The sequence below is a fragment of the Mytilus californianus genome, unplaced genomic scaffold (genome assembly GCF_021869535.1).
Source record: "Mytilus californianus isolate M0D057914Y unplaced genomic scaffold, xbMytCali1.0.p SCAF_15, whole genome shotgun sequence".
Lineage (NCBI taxonomy): Eukaryota > Metazoa > Mollusca > Bivalvia > Mytilida > Mytilidae > Mytilus > Mytilus californianus.
The window spans coordinates 16,954,736-16,979,049 of NW_026262637.1; the positions used below are offsets into that span (position 1 = coordinate 16,954,736).

Genomic DNA, 24,314 nt, shown 5'->3' on the forward strand with positions numbered 1-24,314 from the left:
AGATTGGCAAGACGCAGAAAAAGACAAAAGGACACAAAGTACCGGTCGAAGAATAATTACAGTTACTGCAAGCTAGTTTAAAGTTTATTACAACCATATTTTATAAACTTTGCTAATTTCGAATCACTTTTAGATACTTGTGTTTATCATGTACTGTCAAGTGCCCGTTTACCGGGTACTTTAATTTTCGGGTTGAACGGAACATTTGACGGTCTATCTAACGGATGCGTTAAATAACGATTGCTTTGTGATACGAATCAAAATTAACGGAAACTCAATGGCGATATTAACGGGTCTTTGTCAATAAACTTCGTGATGTTTACCTCTCACAGTTAACACAACAAGTTCTAATAGTAGGCCGTGGAGCAGAAACAGCCTACATTTCCAGTTTACTTGGTTATGTTCGTATTGCTGTGCATTTTTTGTTCACTCTTAATTGCTTTTTCCTTTTGACCGATATTTAGATTGCTGCCAAGGTATCGTTGTCCCTTGTTTACACATTAACACTTTCACTGCTGAGTTCCGTATTGACTTTATCCGATAGTACACCATACTGTACATGTCTTTCGTAAATTTTCTAAATCTTTAAAGGTGACAAGGAAGTACAACTTATTCAACAGTAGAATGTATCAATAACAAGATCATGTGTACGTGTTTTAATAGAATTTAATTACGTATAAATAACCTTGCAAAATTACAAAATGAAAGAAAATCGCAATTCTGAGATTTGTAGTGGTAAAAAATTGGGAGAAATGAATTGTTTTACAGCTAAGTACATTTACTCTATATAATAATTTCTTCTGGTTCTTCTATCCTTTCTTCTATTTCTCTTATTCGTTCTTCCTCACCCTGGTACCTTTGTGCATATCTGCAGCCATTTTGACATAAAAATGTAGATGCAACCTTTTTGTCTAATTTTCCTGTAAAATTGTACGGGACTGTAAATAGAAATAGTACAATTGTAACAATAGATTGTGGAGTTTTCAGCCTTAAAAGCTGTACATTCATCGTATAAGGCACAGTGGTTGTCAAATTATTCCTATTAGGTATTACTGCATGCTGGAAACTTTTAAAGTTCCCTTTGATGAATAATCTATGTATTACTGATTAATCATTAAGTCGATTTCGTTACTTAAAACATTTACTTAATTCTTCCACAGATACAAATATTTGAATTGGAAGTTTAGCTGTACCTGTTAAACAAAAATGGGTTCAAACGATAGCACATCCTAATTTTTACGGAGATGTTATTTACCGAGCACGGAAATTTAGATTGATTGATTGATTGTTGGTTGCTAAACGTCCAGTGGCAAATATTTCATGCATATTCTGGACGAGAACAAATTAACAATAAATACAATAGGTAGGTTCTGTAATGTAGGCCATCCGGGAAGAAAGTCGGGGAAATTTAGACTGCCACTGGAAACTGAGGGTAAATTGGATAGGGACAGCAATTTTGCCTTGCAACAGGTCACCTACGGACCCCTCAAAGAGTTGTTGCAAGGGTTCTTAACGTGCAGAGAGCGTGGCACTCTCTCTACACGAGGCATCGGATTTAACGTCCCCATTCTGACCGGACGTGGCTGCGTACTTGTACATCCCGCACAGCCAAACGGACGCCCCACTTTGGCAAGGGTTCTACTGCCGGTCGGAAGAAGACCTGTAGAGACCATATTTCTATTCCCCAGTCACCCTTGGGGACAATTTAGATGCGATCCGTGTAAACTTATCGATCCTTTAAATAAACTTATTCTAAATTGTACTGGTGTTGTTATCAGTAATTCATAACCAAACTAATATTATTGTTATACACATATTATACAAATGCACATTCACAGTTCTACAATTTGTCGATACATGTATCGTGGCATTGCACAAGTTCATGTTTTTCTGACTGTTAATGACGCCTTTACACAAAATCCATTGGGTTGATATTTACAAATGATTTTTTTTAGTTGTTATTGGCTTTTAACTAGCTGTAACTGCTAGTACTGTCAGATCTGTACTTAATGTCTTTTTGTGTTGTGGTTACCCTGCCACGTCTGGTCTGTGTTTTTGTAACTTGTTTTTCTGCTTTGGATTGATCTGATGAGTTAAGCCCTTTTCAACTGATTTTTATAGTATGTTGTGTTGTTACACCACAGTCCCAGGTTGGGGATGGTTGGGAGCAATCAAAATGTTTAACCACGGCTTATTCTGTATGTGCCTGTCTCTGGTCTTTGGTGGAGGGTTGTTTCATTGGCATTCATACCACATCTTCTAATTTTTAAAAAATTCAATGATAGTTTATCTGTGTTTTAAACTCGCTTAAGCAGATAAATCAAGGCAACACACACAAAATGGGGAATCGCATGAACTCCAAGATAAGCGAGACCATGTGCTTTGATAGGGTAAGCATCTTCTGCTACGCCTATTCACAATGCGAATTAAATTAATATTTATCCAAAATGTCACAATCAGAAAAAGGACACAATCGGTAAAACTACAGATTAGACGAATTTTTCTTGTATCAAAATATCGTAGACTGCGAAAACATGTCGCTGGTGGGTTGAGGCACAGACAGATCGCATCGGCAACTAATTGGTAATTATGAACGTAATATTTATGAAGTGTCGATTTCAGTCATTTCTCCTCATAACTCTGTTGGAGCAGTTTGTGTGCAAGGAGCACAACCCTGGTAATGAAGTCTGTATAGTGTGAATGTATACGAGCATAACGTATCAATTGAGATATGTTAACGCTGTGCTATGGAGCTGCTCGTATGTTACAATTGAGGAATTGGAAGTTGATGATTAAAAAGTTGAAATCATCACGTTTGTCATTGATTCAAGTTTGAAATCGTACATCTATGTCAATTAAAATTGTTTATCTTTGTCAACTTTGTGGAAAACAACAAATCATCATACTTGCCAACTTTGTTGAAAAAAAAATATCATATTTGCTGACATTGCAAAAAAAAAAAAGATATCGTATTTGTCAGTTTTGTACAAAAGAAATATTATCATATATGTCAACTTTGTGGGAACACATAATTACCCTGTATTCCAATCAAAGGGAATATTAGTGAAAAAAGCAGTAACAGTATTATTCCTACAGTAATTTTGGACAGCAGTTATCCGTGATAATTGTGTTTATTCCGTAAGCCTCTCCTGCTATGCATACATCACCCGCTATGCGAATATACTTTTAGTCTAAATATCCTAATCAGGATTAGAACGAAGTCGGTTAATTTTCACATAAGACGATTGTTTAAAGTTCTAAGACGGTAAATCATATGTTACTAGTGAGTTGAGACAGAGACATATCGTATTAACCAATTTGTGATGGTGACCGTAAAAACCGATTTGAGTGCAAATTGTGAGATTGCACGAGCATAAAGTATCAACTTAGATATGTAAACGCCGTGTGATGAACAGTCCATTGTTTGAATGTAAAGTCAATGCTTTTACGGTGATCTGTAGATAAAATATGACTATATACACATGTTTCTAACGTTGCATTAGGAGTATAAACTTTCCATTGAAGAGGTTATAGTTAGAGAAGTCTCTTGAGGCATATCATACTTTTATTAACTTTAATTTTATTTAATGAGATTATCAAATTTGACATTAATAAATCCACCGGATCTGATAACATAGGACCAAAAATTTTAAAATTATGTGCTCCTTTCATAACTTCATCTTTAACTTACATTTTTAACAGAATAATAGATACAAGTTCATTGCCCACTGTTCTAAAGAATGCAAGAGTAATCTCTGTTTTTAAAGCTGGGGAAAATTCATGGCAACAAATTATAGACCAATTTCTGTACTTTCTGTTTTATCAAAACTTTTAGAAAAGCATGTTTCAAAACAATTGTATGACTATCTAAAAAGACTTAATCTTTTACATCCAGCACAGTCTGGGTTTAGACAAGAACACTCTTGCCAAACTGTCCTTATCAATAGCACAGATAAATGGGTACAGGATATGAATGATGGTAATATCAACTTAGCAGTCCTATTGGATTTTAAGAAAGCCTTTGATGTAGTAGATCATGAAATTCTCTGCAAAAAAACTTGAAATTTATGGATTTGGTAATGCTGCTGTTTCTTTTTTCAAATCGTATTTGAATGAAAGAACTCAACAAGTATAAATTGGTAATGCTCATTCTGAAAAAACCTTATATTAAGTATGGTGTCCCCCAATGCTCCATATTAGGGGCTATCTGTTTATTTTATACATAAATGACCTTTCAATCAATATGAAAAATTGTTGCACTGATTTATATGCTGATGATTCAACTTTTCATCTTTCTGGTAGTTGTTATCAAACTCTGCAGTCAAAGGTACAAGAAGATTTGCATGGTGTTTAGGAATGGGGTAATAATAACAATATATGTTCATCAATAAAAATAAAACAAAATTTATGATTATTGGAACAAAGCGAAATGCAATGCCACATTACAGTGAAAGTTGTTTAACTATTAACAAGCAAGTGATACAATCTTCCACATGCGAAAGTCTCTTAGGCATTAAAATTGACCCTTCCCTCACATAGACAAACCAAATTGAGTTGATCTGCTCAAAAATTTCATCTAGGCTATATCTTCTATTTAAGATTAAGAAATTTCTAAATCTGGACAGCAGAAAATTATTTTGTAATGGTTATATCTTACCACTAATTGATTATTGTTATATAGTGTGGAGTAGTTGTAGCAGTAAGGGTTTAAATTGGATATCAAAATAACAAAAGAGAGCTGCTAGAATAATACTAGAAACAGACCCTTTTGCTCCTTCTGAGCCCTTATTCAAACACTTAAACAGGATGACAGTTGAACAGAGAATAAAATATCACAAGTTTGTGATGACATTTAAGTGCAAAAAAACAAATGGTGCCCCATCATATCTTACTAGCAAGACCATTCTTGTGGAAGAATTTTCCAATATCGTTACGAAATATTACAAATGTTAGTTCTTTCAAATAAAAAATAACAGATCATTTATTGAAATCAATCAGTTGAAAAAAAAATTGAATATTAATTATTTCATCATGTTAATTTGTTCATTACATTTTATGCAGTTGTACTGAACATTATCATTATACTTGGCTTTTATACTAATGTATGCCATGTAAATGTTTGTTTTTTTTGTTTCTGCTTTTTTTCTATGATGAGGGCCTCAGGGAAGATTAGTTATATAGCTAACTGTGGAACCCTCTTTAAATAAAGTATTGTTGTTGTTGTTGTAAATAGAGTATTGTTGTTGTTGTTGTTGCTGTTGTTGTTATAAACAGTTTAAGAATATAAAACAGAAAAAAAAATGTAACTTACCAATTTGGAAATAACTATGGACATGCGTCGTGGTGATACAAGAAACAATCATCCATACAGTGAGTAGAGTTGACCAATTCATTTCGTGGCTTGTCTTTCATGTATAATATAACATATAACAAAAATGAATAATGGTCTGTTGGAAATTAATACTTGAGATTATTTTTTCATCAAATGCAAAAAATATATTTTAAAATACCACTGTTTCATTAATTTCTAACGATAAATGAAAATAAGGAGACGTGATATAATTGCCTATGAGATCTAAGGACAATGATGTGAAAAAAAAACAAGTCACCATATGGACTTTCACAATGAGTAAAATATATAAATCGTAAAGTAAGCTATAAAAGGCCCCTGGATGACAAAATGCAAAACAGTACAAAAGAACACCAACGGTAAAATGTATACTACTACACGAGCCCCTCTTTTTAATTTTATACTATTTTTGTACTAGGTTTAAATAGAATAAACAAATGGATGCTATTGACTCATGGTAGGGAATTAAATCAAAATATCCAGACATGTATCTTTAACAGTATATAGTTGTCAAGTGTTTTATTCAGTAAAAGATTAATATAATTTGTTCGAAACGTTTTGGTCATGTCCAAAAATATATATTCATCCATCAAAATTACAATGAAAATTATGTTTTTCATGAAAGTTTGTCGTAAGAATAAATCCTGTTGCATCTTCAAATACTTTTAGATGGTCGACTTAGTAACATGCAACAGTTAATAGTTGTCATGATGGCAGATCTCTGATATTTTCTTATTTAGGTGGAAGGGGATCTTAATAAAAATTCATAGATTTCTTTAATAATTCGTCAAAATGTAGTTTTTATCATGCTTTTTTCCAAAATTTAATAAAAAGTATGGGTGACCGGACTTTTTTTCATACTACAGTTTGTGTGCAAAATTGTCAGATTTTGTATAGATTATGCATGGAAAATCCAATTTTGTGTGATAAAAAGAAAACTACACCATAGAATTTTAAGATAAAATGTGAAAAGATAGCGATTATAACATGCTTTCAGATAAGAAAAAAAAAAGATTGGGGTCACTGGACTTGTTTTCATGCTACATATTAATAAAGGGAAATTCATAACACTTTCTATTATAAAAATTACTTCATCTGAATTATCTCCCCTACTATCTGAGTTATCTCCCCTTATGTGGGAAAGTTGAAAAAAATGAATTATACAAAAATAATGTGTTTTTTTAGAAAAAAACCAGCTGAAATATGATAAAACACATAATTTTCTATATTAACATGAAAAGTCTTACACATGAATTACATACTACTCTCAAAATTAGCACATATCATTAAAGATCTAAACCAATTGTTATCTGCTACTTCAAAATCCAAGATGGAGGAAGACACCCCAGCCACCATAATTAGCTCATATTTTTCCAGACTCGGCACCAATTGGAAACTGACATATTGTTTAGAAATCAGTCGTGTATTGATCCCTTTATGTTGTCCTCTTCATGGATGTGTTATGGTTACATGAGTTTTTGGGGGATGCATTATTGTACTGACATACATATAACACACGAAAAATTAAGCGTCTCCTGATTCATACGCATAATGTGTTATACGTATCCGGGCCCAGTAAATTGTCACAATGTGGATTAGAATTCAATTGTTTAAATTTAAACTGGTGTCTGTTGATGAAACGCGTCGAATCTTCGTCTCTAGTGACAATGGACATATATAGGTACATATTATGGCCATAAATTACTACGCATAGTTTTAAAAATTAAAAACTTAAATAACTACGTTTGGTAATTTCAATTGAGAGGTTTAGCTAGCTATAAAACCAGTTGTAACCCACTATTTTCTTCGGAAAATACCGATACACAGTCAGGAATATGGCAGTTGTTTTTCACTTGTTTTGTTGATTGAGAGTGTTTTTACGGACTTCCCTTTTTTTATTTTGCCTTGGAGTTCAGTGTTTTTGTGTTTTTTTCCTCAGCATAGTTCGTCTTACAGATTTTTGTTTGAAGCTCTTTTTTGAATAAGGGAATATGCTCCTCTTGTAAACATGTCCGTTTGACTTAATAAACTGCAAATGCTGAGTTTTCTCAATTAGGTTCACCAAACATGCATATCTCCAAACAAATGAATTTAATTTTATTTACCACCACACCTCCAGATGCCTGAATTGGTAAACTGTAAGGTTTTGAGGAATCATTTTGGTATTCTTTGAAAGTCCCCCCCCCCCAAAAAAAAAAAAAGAAAAGAAAAGAAACAATTGACAAAGTTCTACATTTCAGCACTTCAATTATCATGGAACGTTCTTTTAATGACAGTACCTCTTCCATTGGGACGATGGTGTTACTTATTGTATATTTCACTCAAAAGAATGAAATCTACAAAAAGTAACACCTCGTCCCAATGGAAGTGTTGCTGTCATCAAAAGAACGTTCGACAATAATTATTAGTCGACACAATATAAAGATACAAAAGGGAAACATATTCACTGAGTGGTAGTGGTATATCATGTATATTGGACGTAAAATAATGTTTCATAACTCATTATTTATATGTTATATCAACTAAGAAAAATAGCACGAGTTATTACTACGTACTTATCCTGATAGTTAAACTCAGAAACTATCCACACAGTCAATGGTCCGATAATCTCCGATTTCGAAATATCATGATACCATATTTTTATTATTCTTTTCAATTTCTTTGGCTGTCAAATCCATCTATTTTGTAGAATTTAATTTTAAGATAGGAAGATGTGGTTTGATTGCCAATCGGATAACTATCCAACAGAGGCGACTGGACTTTAGAACATGGATGATAGTTTAGTAGAATTCAATTGAGAAAAAAATTTGATCAATTAATCCATAACTGCATTAAATGTTAGGAATATATATTATGTGTATCCTGATAGAGTCTTTTATAATTATTTTTTTTCTTTCATAAATATTATCGGTTCGATTTTAATAAGAAATACATAAATATATATATAAAAAAAATAATAGATGCAAACATTTAAGTTTCTAATACATATATTATAAGCATGGTATCTTTAATGAGTTTTTACAACCACTTCTGATGAATGTTTCGTCCCAGAGGGAACCACCAGCCAAGTAGTCAGTCTTTTCTGTGAAACATCATCCATATGTTCATTTTCTATAAATTTATTGTTTACAAAATGATGAAATAGTCGAAACATTTGCTTTTGCGTAACAACCGTTTACTCTACGGGCTTCAACAATGAGCAAAATAAATTCACAATAATGTAACTGAAAAGGCCTCGACATGACAAAATGCTAAACAATTAAAAAAAAGAAGCCAAAAATCTGATTTATAAGAAAAAAAGATAAACGAATACAATATGACAGATAACAACCAATGAAAACCTCTAATTTATATGCTCCAAACTTAATACAGGTTTATACATGTACATGTTCGGTGTGAGCCAAGGCTCCGTGTTGAAGACCGTACTTTGACCTATAATGGTTTACTTTTACAAATTGTGACTTGGATGGAGAGTTGTCTCATTGGCACTCAAACCACATCTTCTTATATCTCTTTATACAGTATATTGCAGGTATAAACATATTTGTGAGTGCTTAATACTCACATAACCTACGACAGTCGTGTAAAAGCAAAAAACATAAAAAACAAACTATAAAAAATCATTTGGAAACGACTTAACTCATAAGTTTGCCACGAAGCACAGAAAACACATCATACACAAGACACAAAATTCCGATCTTAGAATAGACACAGTCACTGAAAGCTAATTCACAACTAATAACAACATTTATAAAGATAACAAAATATTATATTTTTTTCCAAACAAACACACATCTGGTTATTATACACTTAATCAAATACAATATACTGTAAATAATATACTATACAGAACGTGTTTCACTTGTGATCACCTCGATATATACTATACAAGTATCAGACTTATATATGACTATAGAACCCAAACCGTAGTAGCACCAAAGAAATATCTTTGCAGTAATAGCACAAAGACTTCGAATTAAATACTAAACAAATTAGTTGCAGAAGAAGTCTGAAAGTAGAAACAGAAATAGAAAAAGAAAAATTCAAATATAACCGAATAGAAATAAATTGACAACTAGCTACATGTAAAAAATACTCAATACTTTAAACAAAGAATAGAAAAACCCCGTTTAAATTTTTTGCGACCGAAGGAATGCGTGCTCAAATCCGGACATTCGAATTTCTAAGATGCATGAAAAAAGTAAAATAACAAAAATACTGAACTCCAAGGAAAATTCAAAACGGAAAGTCCCTTATCAAATGGCAAAATCAAAAGCTCAAACACATCAAACGAATGGAAAACAACTGTCATTTCCTGACTTGGCACAGTCATTTCCTTATGTACAAAATAGTGGATTAAACCTGGTTTTATAACTAGGTAAACCTCTCACTTGTATGACAGTCGCATAAAATTCCATTATATTGAAAACAATGAGTGAACAGAACAACCAGACATAATACGTAAAAATGTCGAAAAATAGGGGTACAGCAGTCAACATTGTGTTATAATCTCAATTACTATAAAAGCAAACAAATACGTCAATAAAGAAAAACGAAATGGCATATAGACAAAGCACATAAGCAAAATTGAAAGACAAGAATACAAAAAATGACCATAGCACAATAATTTAATTTTGGATGTAACGCGTCTTCTGATTGGCTGACGTTGTTTTGTTTATCAGCTCATAGACATAATTTTGTCATGTGACCGTGACGTCATCAACGTTGTTTTATGGTTTACTCCGGTTTAAAATGAAATTTAGAATTAAATTATAAGAAATGACTGTAATATTTTTTCTGTCTATTCGAAATAACATAAAAAATGTGGTGCAAACTTTAAAATAACACGCTACGCGGGTTATTTAGTGTGCACCACATTTTTTATGTTATTTCTTCATAGACAGAAACAATATTACAGTCATTCCTTAAATAACACAATGTCGAGATGTATAAGAACCGAATAGTTCAATATTATTTATGAGCTATATCATCAAAGCTATTATGAACAAAAGGGATATATTTCAATTGATTGCAATCAAAATAGATAATTCATACTCAATATAAAAAAAATATCTGAAATTCATCTTAAACGCATGACATGCCGTTTGTATATTAAGATATTCAATATCGTTGCAGTATAAAATGCCTTTTCTTATATGTAGACGTCACAAATAACCGTCGTTGAATTGCTTCATATTAGTCCATACGGTTTCCTATAATTGCTTACATCCACTTCATTTGAACTTTGGTGGATATGTGTCTCATCGGCAATCATACCATGTCCTTTTCTCTTTAATTAGGTCTTTCCACTTTTCTGTGGAAAGACCTATTGTATTTGTTCTGATTATTATTATTTTCTTCCGCCAAATTTTGTTCTCGCGTAAAATTTTTGTTTCGCAATATGTCGCTAAGATATTTCTTATATAGTATCATACAGTTTATGCGCTTTTTATTTTCACCCATTGTAAGCCGAACAATTTTCTTTGTAATAGTTATCTCCCCAAACACTGTTTTCCTTGTGACTGCATCTCCTCCGTAACCGCAAAAGAAAGCGACAAATTTATTTTATAAAATTGGTCATTATATCCTTCGCATGATTTGTCCTATTTTGACCGAAGCGATATGAACACTCCATATGAGAGTTATTTCCCCTTATGCATGTGATATAAGTGATATGCATTTCTATCTTGTAAACCATAAGTGATAGAGACCTAGGATCTTTTGATTTAAGGTTCTTGATCCAAAAAAAAAGAAAATTAGGTCAAGGTCAGAGGTCAAGGTCATATTTTAAATTTTGATTTTCGCTTATTTTCAATTCTTTTCAAAAACCTTATAAGATATCGACAACATATTTTTACTAAATTGTAAGTTGCGGCAAGTCGTAACACATAAATTTTGGTTGAAAGGGTACGCTAACATTAAATTGGAGTTTTCTCCCCTCTTATATTAAAAATTATACATATAGTGATATAGCTCATTAACCATATATAATTAAGACCTATGGTCTTTTGATTTGAAGCCCTTGGTTTATGACCTTGAAATTGAACTCAAGGTCATAGGTAAAATTGACGTTCTTGATTTTGACCTTTGCTTTTACTTCATATGTATTCATAAAGCCATGGGACTTTTTGTATTACGATGCAAGACACTTGACCATGGAAAAGCCAACCGGAAGTGACCTTGTGTAAACCGGAAGTAGCTATTTTGTTTACTTATTTAATGTAAAAGTATATTGAACAATATATTTTTGGAATCAGTATCAAGTAAACTATCAAATAAAACCTGAAGTGTGACATATTTCAAACCGGAAGTAACAATTTATCTCCCTTATTTAGAAAAAATGTATAGAAACCATATATTTTTGGAATCAGTGTACAATAAGCTATCATAGACGCTGGATATGATATTTCAAAATGAATTTTCATAGTTCTATATCAAAATTGATCTTTATGGGTGGAAAGACCTTCAATTGTTCTCTGAACAATTGGTTTTTAATTATATCTATTATTTTTTTTTCAACATTTTCCATATATTACATTAAGTTTGAAAAAATCTGTCTTGATTTTCATTTCAATGAAAATATGTCTAAAAAAGAGGGTACAGGTACGCCATCGTTTGCTTTGACTTTAATAAAAATATAATACTTTATAAATTTTGAGCGTCCAAGACGCTGTTCTGCATTTACACTTCATCAAAAACGCTCAGCCCAAACATTTGAAAACCATATGAATATATAAATATATATACACGTTAGAAGCTATATGGCCAAATGAACATAAAAAGAAATACTACATTATTATAAGCCCAACTTTGGCTGACAGAGTTGGAACCTTAGTTTCTTTGTTTTTTCTGAATCTATCAACGAGATTTTCTTTCAAATGGCGTAATAAATCATGTTAGTATCGACGTACTGACTACTGAACTGATAGTACTGGGGATTAACTGTCCATCAGCAGTGGTATCGACTCATTATTATCAAATGAATGTTTATTCAAAATATATTAAACATTATGCTTAATTATTTGTTTTAATGAATAATGCGTTAAATAGTATGTCAAGATTCATCTTTAAAATGTACCTTTTCTATTTTAAATACACAACTGTTTTAAGAAAAAAAAATCTTACTCACCTCCGGGTAGTTATCTGGTTCATTTAATAAAAAACGATTTATTATCTTGGTTATATCTACAAATATAATTTTGTTATCTCGTCTTTCCGTTAAACATTTTTTATTATTAATTATATTCACAAATATACTTTGTTTGTGTACAGTGACAAAAGCGATGGCACGAGAACAATAGAAAAGTCACTCTTATTAGTCGACAAAATCAATAGTAAAACAATTCTTATATAATTTGCATATTATGGAATACGATTATATGATTGGTCGAGAGGTCTTCCTGTAGTTGCTCTTGAAGTTATGTATTTTCGAAAGACAACGTTGACGGAACTACTTTTTGTAACCAATGTAAACAAGGTGGAGGCGATGATAACACAAACCAGCTCGACGTTAAAAATATATATTTTCACTTTGCGTTCGTCGTTAAATTTCATAACAAACACAAAACATTCATTTGGATGATAATAAGATATTTTTGTAGTTTATTTTTTATCAGAAAGCAAATTTCATGGAATACATTTTTTTTTATTTAAACAAAAAACTATTCATGCACCAGGCCAATGCAATGACACAAACATACAATTTACGCATGACAGAGGTTACGGTAGGGGAAATTAAATTAATTATCTCTAATTTTAAAGAATTATAAGAATTACATGTCTTTTTGAAGAAATTTATTTTATACACCAATAAATTCCTTTAAAAAGGCGTTTAATCCTTATAATTCTTTAAACTCGACCAAGTCACTCACACAAACATATCAGTTAGAGAACGATACACTAGGATGGCGTAAACATATAACTTCGATTTATTTTGTTATGTTAAAGGAGAAGTGACACAATTTTTGTTTTTTTTTCTTTTTTAAAATTAATGCATTAGAGCTCGGAAAAACGTACAATTTAATAAAATAAATTTCCGCGAAGTTCCATTAATGCTTTTGGCGCATTGAGGTCATTTCAAAACATGAGGTCATACGAATGAAATGCCAAAGCGGAAGATTTTTCCGTTGTTTGAACTCTCCAAATTCAGATAATATTGCATTAAAATGGAGTTTTGAGGTAGGTGTTGTTTTATTTTCTATTCTATTGCACCATTCGCACATTTACTGATTTCAGCAAGTCAACATGGCGCTTCCTTAGTAACGAAATGCCAACTTTCGATTTGACGGTAGCTTACGAGAAAAAGAAAAATGGCAAATGTTGGGGTTGAGAATTTAAAGAATTAAACACATTTTTTTCTAGCGGTTATTTAAGAAATAATTCATGCAAGCTATAGATTTTTTAAAATTATTAGCTTGATGTAACAGGGGTTAAATAGAACAACCACACACACGGCATACCCACCCTCGCTTCAGTTTTTTTAAATGACCGTATGTGTCCTATTAGAATCGAAATAATTCATGGAAGCCATAGATTTGTTGTAAATTTACACATGGCCTGGGCTGTGATATTCGTTAATTTTATCCCTCGCCAACGCTAAGGATAAAATAAAATATTACGGCCCAGGACATGTGTAAATTTCCAAAGAATTCATCGAAGCCATGTACTATGGACACATTCTTGTTTTTTCTCTTTTACGGCAACGTTATAGGTGTGCACATGAAGAAGAATAGAAAAAAAAAGAACCTTTGGAAAATTTCTTTTCTGTTCTTTTCTTGTCTCTGGTGTTAGTTCTTGGTTCATAGAGGTGAAATTGCAATTTTTATCGGGTATGTTACCGTTTCCGCGCTGGACTGATACCTTGTTACTTATTCGATCCTTATTTTTTCCTCAGGCGATTTTTATACGTTGTATCTATTAAATATAAAGATAAAGAGATAAGGTATGATTGCCAATGAGACAACTATCCACCAAAGTTTAAATGAAGTGGATGTAAGCAATAAAGGCAACCGTACGGCCTTTCAACAATGAGGAAAATGCTGTCTTTTCTTTTCTTTTCTTGTATCATGTGTATGTTCTGTTGGTAGAGCTAAAATTACCCTATTAGCGCGTATTTACCCGATTTCGCGCTCGATTGGTACCTTGTTACTTATTCGCTATCTATTTGTTCCTTATTCGATTTTTATACGTTTAACCTTTTTAATACATCACTCTCTTTTATGATCTTGTCTCTGGTTCTTGGTTCGTAATGGGGGAAATTAACCTATTAGCGCGTATGTACCCGCTTCTGCGTTCGGTTGATACCCTGTTATATATTCGTTCCCTTTTCACTTTTTATACGTTGCACCTTTTTAATGCTTTCTTTTCTTTCTTTTCTTGTCTCTTATGTTAGTTCTAGTTTAGTGGAGTGAAATTAACCCTGTTAGTGCATATGTTCTCGTGTCTGCCCTCAACTGATACCCTGTTACTTATTCTCTACTTATTAGTTCCTTAATTGCTTTTCATATGTTGACCTTTTGAATGATTTCTGTTCTTTTCTTTTCTTGTTTCTGGTGTTAGTTCTTGATTCGTAGGGGTTAAATTAACCTATTAGCGCGTGTTTACCTGTTTTTGCGGTCGACTGATACTCTGTTTCTTAATCGCTCCTTATTTGTTCCCTTTCCGATTTTTCTATTTTGCACCTTTTTAATGCTTTAAAATCTTGTCTTTGGTGTTAGTTCTTGGTTGGTAGAGGCGAAACTACTCTATTAGCGCGTATGTACCCGTTTACGCGCTCGACTGATACACCATTACTCATTCACTACTTATCAGCTAGAACCTTCACAAAATTCTTTAAATATATATTTAAAGATTTCGTCAGGAAGTTTGGCTGTACCTGTAGAATTCTTAATGAAAACGGGATATCACACCCTGATCTTGAAAGAAAGGATATGTATTTATCACTTTAATGTAGATACGATCCATGTAAACCCATTCTTAAAGGTTATCAATTTAGCACAGTAGTAAAAAAATTAAATATTGTTTTTTATCGGTACTAAAGTTCAGTAACTGCGATTACTCTTTTATCGGTGCGTTCTGTCTCTTGTTAAGCCAATTTCAACATTTTTTACATTTTGTTCTGCTGTTACATCACTGTATAAGGTAAGGGGAGGGTTAAACACTCACAAACATGTTAAACCTCTCCATACCATCACTTGCCTGTCCCAAGGAGTCGGTAAATCAGTAGTCTGTCGAAGTCTATACCGTGTTGTTTTCATTTTTTTACAGCACTGGGTCGATACCTCTGCTGGTGGACTATCAGTCCCCGAGGTTATCATCAGCTCAGTAGTCAGTAGTCCCGTACTGACATGATATATAACAAACCTTTCTAAAAGTTTCCCTTTATAAATTTTGAATTTTTTTTAGAAACTAAGGTTTCAACTCCCTCAGGCAAAGTTGACCTTAGATGGATTCGGCTATATTTAGGTCCTTTTTGTTCGTAAAGCTCTTCAACTGTTTCGGTTCTTATACATCCTTGGCTTTCAATTATTTGGCATTGAGCGTTCCTGATGAAGGTAAATCAAATACAAACAGTATGAGTATTTGCTTATATTTGAAGAATATAGTTGTGTCCATTATGGTATTTGGTTTATTGGTAGGAAACTTAACGGAGTTATTAATGAGTCTGTTAGTTAACTGATGCTACATTTCATGTTTTCTATGTTATGTTGGTAATCACTTTTAAATGTTATTTCCTTTTGATGATATTTAGATTACTGCCTAGGTGTCGTGTCGTTTTTTTACATGTTAACACTTTCACAGTTGAACTTTGAATTAATCAACAGCAAGTTCTTTGGAATCGGCTTCATTTCAACTTCACCCAATAGTACACCATATTGTGTATGTCATTATGTCCTTCGTAAATTTTCTAAATCTTTAAAGATGACAAGGATGTACCGCTTAATTGACAGTAGAATCTAGCAACAACAAGATTCTGTGTTTACACGGAATTTTATTACGCATTAATCACCTTGCAAAATGAAAGAAAATAAAAAAATATGAGATTCGTAATAAATATATAGTAAAATATTAGAATTCCAACTAATAAGTTTTTCTACATGCTTTATATGAGACAAAAACAATTAGTTTTAGAGAAAGGAACTGTATTACAGACTAGTAAATTTACTCTATACTATAAATTCGGGGACTTCTCTTTTCCTTTCTTTAAATTCTCTGTCTCGTTCTTCTTCTTCACCCATGTCATGTTGTGCATATCGGCAGCCATGTCGACATAAAAATGTAGAGGCAACCTTCTTGTCTAATATTCCCGTAAAATTGTACGGCGCTGTAAATAGAATAGAATAAATTTAATAATAGGTTTTAGAGCTCTATAAGGTTTTCATCCTTCAAGCTAAATATTCATAGTAAAAGTCACAGAGGTTTCTAAATATTTCTTACTTGGTATTGCTGCATGCTGGAAACTTTTAATAGTTCCTTTAAATGTATTAAGGCAATAATAGTTTACCTGTGTTTAAACCTCATAAATCGGTTAAGAAGAAAAATCATGACAACACACACAAATTGGGGAATCGCATGAACACCAAGATAACCGAAACCTGGTGCGTCGACAGGGTAAGCATCTTCTGCCACGCTTGTTTTACCCGCCATGCGAATACATACAAGATTTATTAATAATTTCACAATCGGAAAAAGGACACAATCGGTAAAATTACAGATTAGACAACTTTTCTGGTATTTTTAAGATATCTGAGACTGCGAAAACATGTCGCTAGTGAGTTGTGGCACAGACACATCGCATCGGTCTACCATTTTGTAATTGTGACAGTTAAACGTATAAAATGACGATTTGAGTCATTCTTCCTCATAACTCCGTTAGAGTAATTTTTGTGTAAGGAGCACACCCTTTACAAAGAAGTCCGTATAGTGTGAAAGTACATGAGCATAACGTATCAATTGAGATATGTGAACACTGCACGATGGGCCAGCTTGTATGGTACTACTGAGAAATGGCAAGTTGATGATTAAACAATTGAAATCATCACGTTTGTCATTGATTCCAGTTTGAAGTTGTTCATCTGTGTCAATTAAAATTATTATCTTTGTAAATTTTGTGGAAACAAAAAAATCATCATACTTGTCAACTTTGCAAAAACAAAAGATATCATATTTGTCAACTTTGTGCAAACGAAAACTTACCTTATTTGTTGAATCAAAACATTATCGTATTTGTCAACTTTGTGAGAATAAAAAATTACCCTGTATTCCAATCAAAAAGAACATTAGTAATATCAGCATTAAAATTATAATTCCTATAGTTATATAGGACAGCTGTTATGCGTGAATAGTATGATTATTCCGTAAGCCTCTCCGGCTATGCATACATCACCCGTCATGCGAATACACTCTTAATCTAAATATCCTAATCAGGAAAAGAACACAATCGTTACATTTACATATAAGACGACCGTTATTTAAATTCTAATACTGCAAAAATATGTCGCTAGTGAATTGAGACACAGACATATCGTATGAACCAAATTGTTATGGTGACCGTAAAAACCTATTGAGTGCAAATTAAAAACCTATTGAGTGCAAATTTTGAAAATGCACGAGCGTAAAGTTTCAACTTAGATAAGTAAACGCCGTGCGATGAATAGTCCATTGTTTAAATGTAAAGTCAATTCTTTTGCGGTGAACTGTAGATAAAACATGTCTATAAACTCATGTTTCTAACGTTGCATTATGAGTCTAAACTTTTCATTGAAGAGGTTATAGTTATAGTCAAGTCTCTTGAGGCATATCATACTTTTACAAACAAGAAGTTTAAGAATATAAAACAGAAAAAATAACAATGTAACTTACGAATTTGGAAATAACTATGGACATGCGTCATGGTGATACAAGAAACAATCATCCATACAGTGAGTCGAGTTGACCAATTCATTTCGTGGCTTGTCTTTCATGTATAAATATAACATATAACAAAAATGAATAATGGTCTGAAATTAATACTTGAGATTATTTTTTAATGAAATGCAAATAACATATTTTAAAATACCACTGTGTGATTAATTTCTAACGATTAATGATAATAAGGAGACGTGATATAATTGCCTATGAGATCTAAAAACAATGATGTGAACAAATACAAGTCACCATATGGACTTTCACAATGACTAAAATATACAAATCGTAAAGTAAGCTATAAAAGACCCCTGGATGATAAAATGCGAAACAGTACAAATAAAGGCAACAGTTGTATACCGCTGTTCTATAGTCATAAATCGATTAAACGAAAACAAATCCGGGTTACAAACTAAAACCGAGGGAAACACATCAACTACAAGAGAAAAAACAGAAACACTAAACTGCAACAAAAACAAACGCCAATATACATAGAAACGGACTATTTGATAACAACTGCCATATTTCTGACTTGGTACAGGACATTTTAAGAAAAAATGGTGAGTTGAACCTGGTTTTATGGCTAATCAAACCTCTCGCTTATATGGTAATGTTAAAAATACCGCTAAAATGACAACATTACGGGACAGGGATACAGTACAAATAAACACAAGAACACTCAGAACAGAGAAATACATAAATGAATAATTAAATAGTACATTACAACATGTAAACCACAGAATAACAACGGACACCTCCCATGAATTTACGACAGTACACCACAAACGAAGTATGAACTGCGCGTCACACGAATGCATCAACCCCACAAAAAGTGACGTATGTTTGTGACGTTTATATTATCACAGGTAAATTTAAAAAAAAAACACCAACGGTAAAATGTATACTACTACACGAGCCCCTCTTTTTAATTTTATACTATTTTTGTACTAGGTTTAAAAAGAATAAACAATGCTATTGACTCATGGTAGTGAATCAAATTAAAATATCCTGACATGTATCTTTAACAGTATATAGTTGTCAAGCATTTTATTCAGTAAGAGATTAATATGATTTGTACGAAACATTTTAGTCATGTCAAAAAGTACATTTCGTCCATCAATGTAAAGATGTTCGCTACTGTTTTTCAAAATAACAAGCTTTTTAAAAGACTGTTATAAATTGATAGTATATAAATAATGGAACTTAAAAATTTAATATTGGCATCTTTTTTCTTTCAAAAACTATGAGCTATAAAAAGCTTTGGAGATCAATATTTTAATTTTTTTCCTCAGCATAGTTCGTCTTAAAGTTTTTTGTTTGAAGCATTTTTTTTGTTGAATAAAGGAATCTGCTCCGTTTGTCTTTATAAACTGCAAATGCTGAACTTTCTTAATTAAGTTCACCTAAATATGCATATCTCCAAACGGATATATTTGATTTGATTTCGCGCCTGAATTGGTAAACTGTAATTTTTTGAAGAATCATTTTTGTATTCTTTGAAAGTCACATATATAACTGCATTATATGTTAGGGTTATCCTAATATAGTCTTTTACAATTAGTTTTTTTACTGTTAAAAGTATTATTGGTTCGATTTTAATAGAAAGTAAATGAATAAAAAAATAGATAAGAAAAAAACATAATAACAGATGCAAATATTTAGGTTCATTATAAATATATTATAAGCCTGGTATCTTTGATGAGTTTTACAACTACTGCTTGTGAATGTTTCGTCCCAGATGGAATCACCAGCCAAGTAGTCAGCCTTTCTATGTTGACAGGAAACATCATCCATATGCTCATGTTCTGTAAATTTTTTATTTATAAAATGATGAAATAATCGAAACACTCCAGAGATGTATGGACTTTACCGTATTTGGCACATTTATTTGTGGTTTGCATTGCTCTTTAATCTCGTGTTTGATGTGGTCTTGCAACTTTTTTGATTCGATCAGCCTTTTGTAGACGAAACGCGCATCTGACGTTCAGAATTATAATGCTGGTATTTTTGAATAGTTCTTGTTATAAAGGCACAGGAACAAATAATAAATAGCGAAATGTTTTAATATCAGCAATAAATGTTGTTAGTAAGGAAATAAGGGGATGAAGCAGCATTGCCAATGGCATACTTTCCCCCAGAGACCAAATGACGTCAACATAAACAATTATAGTTCATCCTATGGGCTTCAACATTGAGCAAAATAAATTCACAAAGATGCAGCTGAAAAGGCCTCCTCGACATGACAAAATAATAAACAGTCTAAAAGAGGAAGCCAACAATCTGATTTATAAACAAATCGACAAACGAATGGCAGTAAATGTAGTTTGTAAGAAAATAAACAATTATAGTTCACCCTACGGGCTTCAACAATGAGCAAAATCAATCCACAAAAATGCAGATGAAACAGCCTCGACGTGCTAAACAATTCAAAATAGGAAACCAACAATCTGATTTATAAAAAGAAAAATACAAACGAATGCAATATGACAGATAACAATTCTACCAACTACAACCTCTGAATGTGATACAGGTTTAATACTCGCATAACCTTGGACAGTCGTGTAACAGCAAAACATAAAGAACAAACTGTAAAAATCATTTGGAAACAACTTGACTCATAAGTCTGGCACGAATCACAAAAAAAAAAAAACAACACCTAATACAAAAGACACAAAGATCCGATCTTATAATAGACACAGTCACTGAAAGCTAGTTCACAACTAATAAGAACATTTATAAAGATTACAAAATATTACAAATTTCTCCAAAAAAGCACACATCTGGCTATTTTATACTAAATCAATACAGTTTACTGTAAATAACATACTATGCAGAACGTGTTGCACTTGTAAGCACCTCGATATTTACTTTACATGTATCGGACTTATACATGACTATAGTACCCCAACCGTAGTAGCACCAAAGAAATATCCTTTCAGTAATTACACGAAGACTTCTGATTAAATACCAACCACAAAACTAGCTTCAGAAGAGGTCTGAAGATAGAAATAGAAAAGGGAAAATTCAAATATAATGGAACGGAAATAAACTGACAACTAGCTACATGTATTTTAAACAAAAAATGGAAAAAAAACCTTTTTAATTTTGTGCGTCCGAAGCAATGTGTTCTCAAATCCGGACAATCGAAATTCTAGGATGCATGAATAGTTCAATATTACAATGTAGTTATGAGCTAAATGATCATGTTTAAAAAGGATATAATTCGATTGATTGCAATCAAAATAGATAATGCATACTCAATATAAACAAACATGTCCGAAATTAAGCTTCAAATCATGACATGCCGTTTATATATTCAAATATTTGATATCGTTGCAGTATGAAATTCCTTTATATGCAGACGTCACAAACAACCGTCATTGAATTGTTTCATATTTTTCATGTCTGGGCCTTTTTTTTAGCCGGCTATCCGGTATGGATTTTTCTCATTGTTGAAATCCATTCGGTTTCCTATAATTGCTAAAATCCACTTCATTTGAACTTTCATGGATAGTAGTCTCATTTTGCAATCATACCACATCTCCTTATCTTTATATAACTATTATTATTTTTCAACATTTTCCAAATATAACATTAACATGATAAGGTTTGAAAAAGTCAGTCTTGGTTTTCATTTCAATGTAAATATGTCTAAAAAAAAAGAGGGTACAGATACGCCATCCACCATTTACTTAACTCATTTAAAGTAATACTTTATAATTTTTGAGCATCCGAAGCGCTGTTCTGCATTTACATTTCACCAAGAACGCTCAGCCCAAACATTTGAAAGCCATAAATATATATATACAATATATGTACATCGTCGGAAAATATAAAATTTATTTGTACGAGCTGTAGAAACAGGACGAAAAGCGAGGCTCGCCTGTTTCGTAGCGAGTACAAATACATTTTATATTTCCGACAATGTACATATATTGTTTTTATCCTGCAACCAACACCCGGCACTTGAGCTTAAGTTGTTTAATTCCCAATCATTGTCTCTGATTTTTCAAAGAAATCGACATTATTTAAACGCGGACCGCGAAGAGGAACCCACAATGAACTGTTACCCAGAAAGAAATATTCATATTACCGCTTGCTCAACAAGGAAGCGGGTAGCACGAGACTTTATTTGTACTTGACACGTACAAATAAATCACACATTTATTTGTGTACCTGTTATTTGTACAATAGCGAACTGATTGCAGGATAAAAATATATATAAGCGTTAGAAGCTATATGACCAAATGAACATAAAAAGAATAACCACATTATTCTAAGCTCCACTTTGGCTGATGGAATTGGAACCTTAGTTTCCTTGTATTTTCTGAATCTATTAACGGGGGTTTATTTCTAAATAGCGTTATAAATAATGCAAGTACCGACGTACTGACTACTGAGCTGAAAGTATCCCCAGGAACTAACTGTCCACCAGCACTGGTATCGACACATTATTATCAAATGAATGTTTATGCAAAATATATAAAAAAATATGTTTAATTATTTGTTTTAAGGAATAATGCGTTAAATAATATGTCAAGATTCATTTTTTGAAATGTACCTTTTCTATAACAAAAACACAACTGTTTTGAAAAAAAAAAATCGTTACTCACCTTCAGGTAGATATCTGGTTTATTTCCTAAAAAACGATTTATTATCTTGGTTGTATTTACAAATATAATTTTGTTATCTCGTCTTTACGTTACACATGTTTTATTATTGATTATAATCACAGATATATTTTTGTGTGTACAGTGACAAAAGCGATGACACGAGAACAATAGAAAAGTCACTCTTATTTGGAAAAAGTCGACAAAACCAATAGTAAAACAATGCCGGTGACAATACCGATTTTAAGTTATTTTCTAAACAACAACTTACATTTTAAAAGAAAGTATTTGTTAAACTGTGTTATAAGAAATAAACATGCAAATACATGATGATTTATTTTCATAATTTATCGCGATACGTGCATTAGAAGCTTGAAAAAATGAAATTAAAAAGTAATGTTAATCTTTGCTGCATATTGATGAAAACAAATTGTAAAAAATATGTACATACACAAACTAAAGCTGTTTAAAGTCAAATAAAAAATAAATTAATTTTGTAATAAATACATTCATATTTTTCTATGTACAATGCACCATATATATAGATATATTTATAAATGTTTAAATTTTCGTATCAAAACCAGATGCCTTAATTTACAACTTCTAAATGCCTTTCAAGTGTAAACCCTCTTAAACGCCTAGACTGATATTGATGGAAATACAGTTAGAGAAGGATAGACAAGGATGGCGTGAAAATATAACTTCGGTTCATTTTGTTATGTTAATGGGTAGATACTGTTAGTTACAGAGTGTTCTAGTGACCTAATACGATATGTACGGGGTCAGTAAAATTCATTTGGATGAGAGAACTCATACCAAACGACTCCATGTCTCAATGACTGACGTGTTATAAGGTACACCGACTAACTTTCTCTGTCCAACACAAGAAGGAAAATAAGTTTTATTACATGTAACCGTATCGTTTTGATCCAAATAGGAACAATAAACAACTGTCATACAAGATGGAGGTTTAACCAGCTATAAAACCAGGTTTAACTCACCATTTTTTTTCCGAAATTGCCTGTACCACCAAGTCAGGAACATGACAGTTGTTTTCAATTCGTTCTGTTGGTTGATAAAGTTTAATTTTGTCCGTTTTTATGGACTTACCTTTTTTGAATTTACCTTGGAGTTCGTTATTTTTGTAATTATTTTTTTAACAAAATATCCTGAGGAATTAGCGATCAGTTCAGTAAGAAATATAAGCGATAACTTTTATGGTGTCTGAGGAGAAGCAATAGAAAAAAACAGTACAAGAAGATAACTCCAATATGGAATAGTGTTTGGGTGAAACGGCTTATTGTAAAAGCGCAATAACTGGTCGATGTCAAATATATTCTAGACATGGTTAAAAAAAAAAATTCAGAAACACAAGTGGCGGAAGAAAAAATTATAATCAGAACAAATTCAAAAGGTTTTTCCAAAGAAAAGTGGAAAGATCCATATAGAGT

At 32.2% G+C, this 24,314-nt stretch overlaps 2 long non-coding RNA genes across 2 annotated transcripts; both read right to left on the reverse strand.

Moving 5' to 3' along the window:
• Positions 1-656: 656 nt before the first annotated feature.
• Positions 657-12,660, reverse strand: LOC127725552 (uncharacterized). The gene is made up of 3 exons (XR_007993031.1): positions 12,480-12,660; positions 5,312-5,405; positions 657-938 (listed from the first exon to the last, which is right to left on the reverse strand). It is a non-coding gene; the product is annotated as an uncharacterized LOC127725552 (long non-coding RNA).
• Positions 12,661-15,987: 3,327 nt separating this feature from the next.
• On the reverse strand, positions 15,988-23,040 carry LOC127725553 (uncharacterized). Its single transcript, XR_007993032.1, has 3 exons — positions 22,867-23,040; positions 18,212-18,305; positions 15,988-16,673 (listed from the first exon to the last, which is right to left on the reverse strand). It is a non-coding gene; the product is annotated as an uncharacterized LOC127725553 (long non-coding RNA).
• Positions 23,041-24,314: the final 1,274 nt, after the last annotated feature.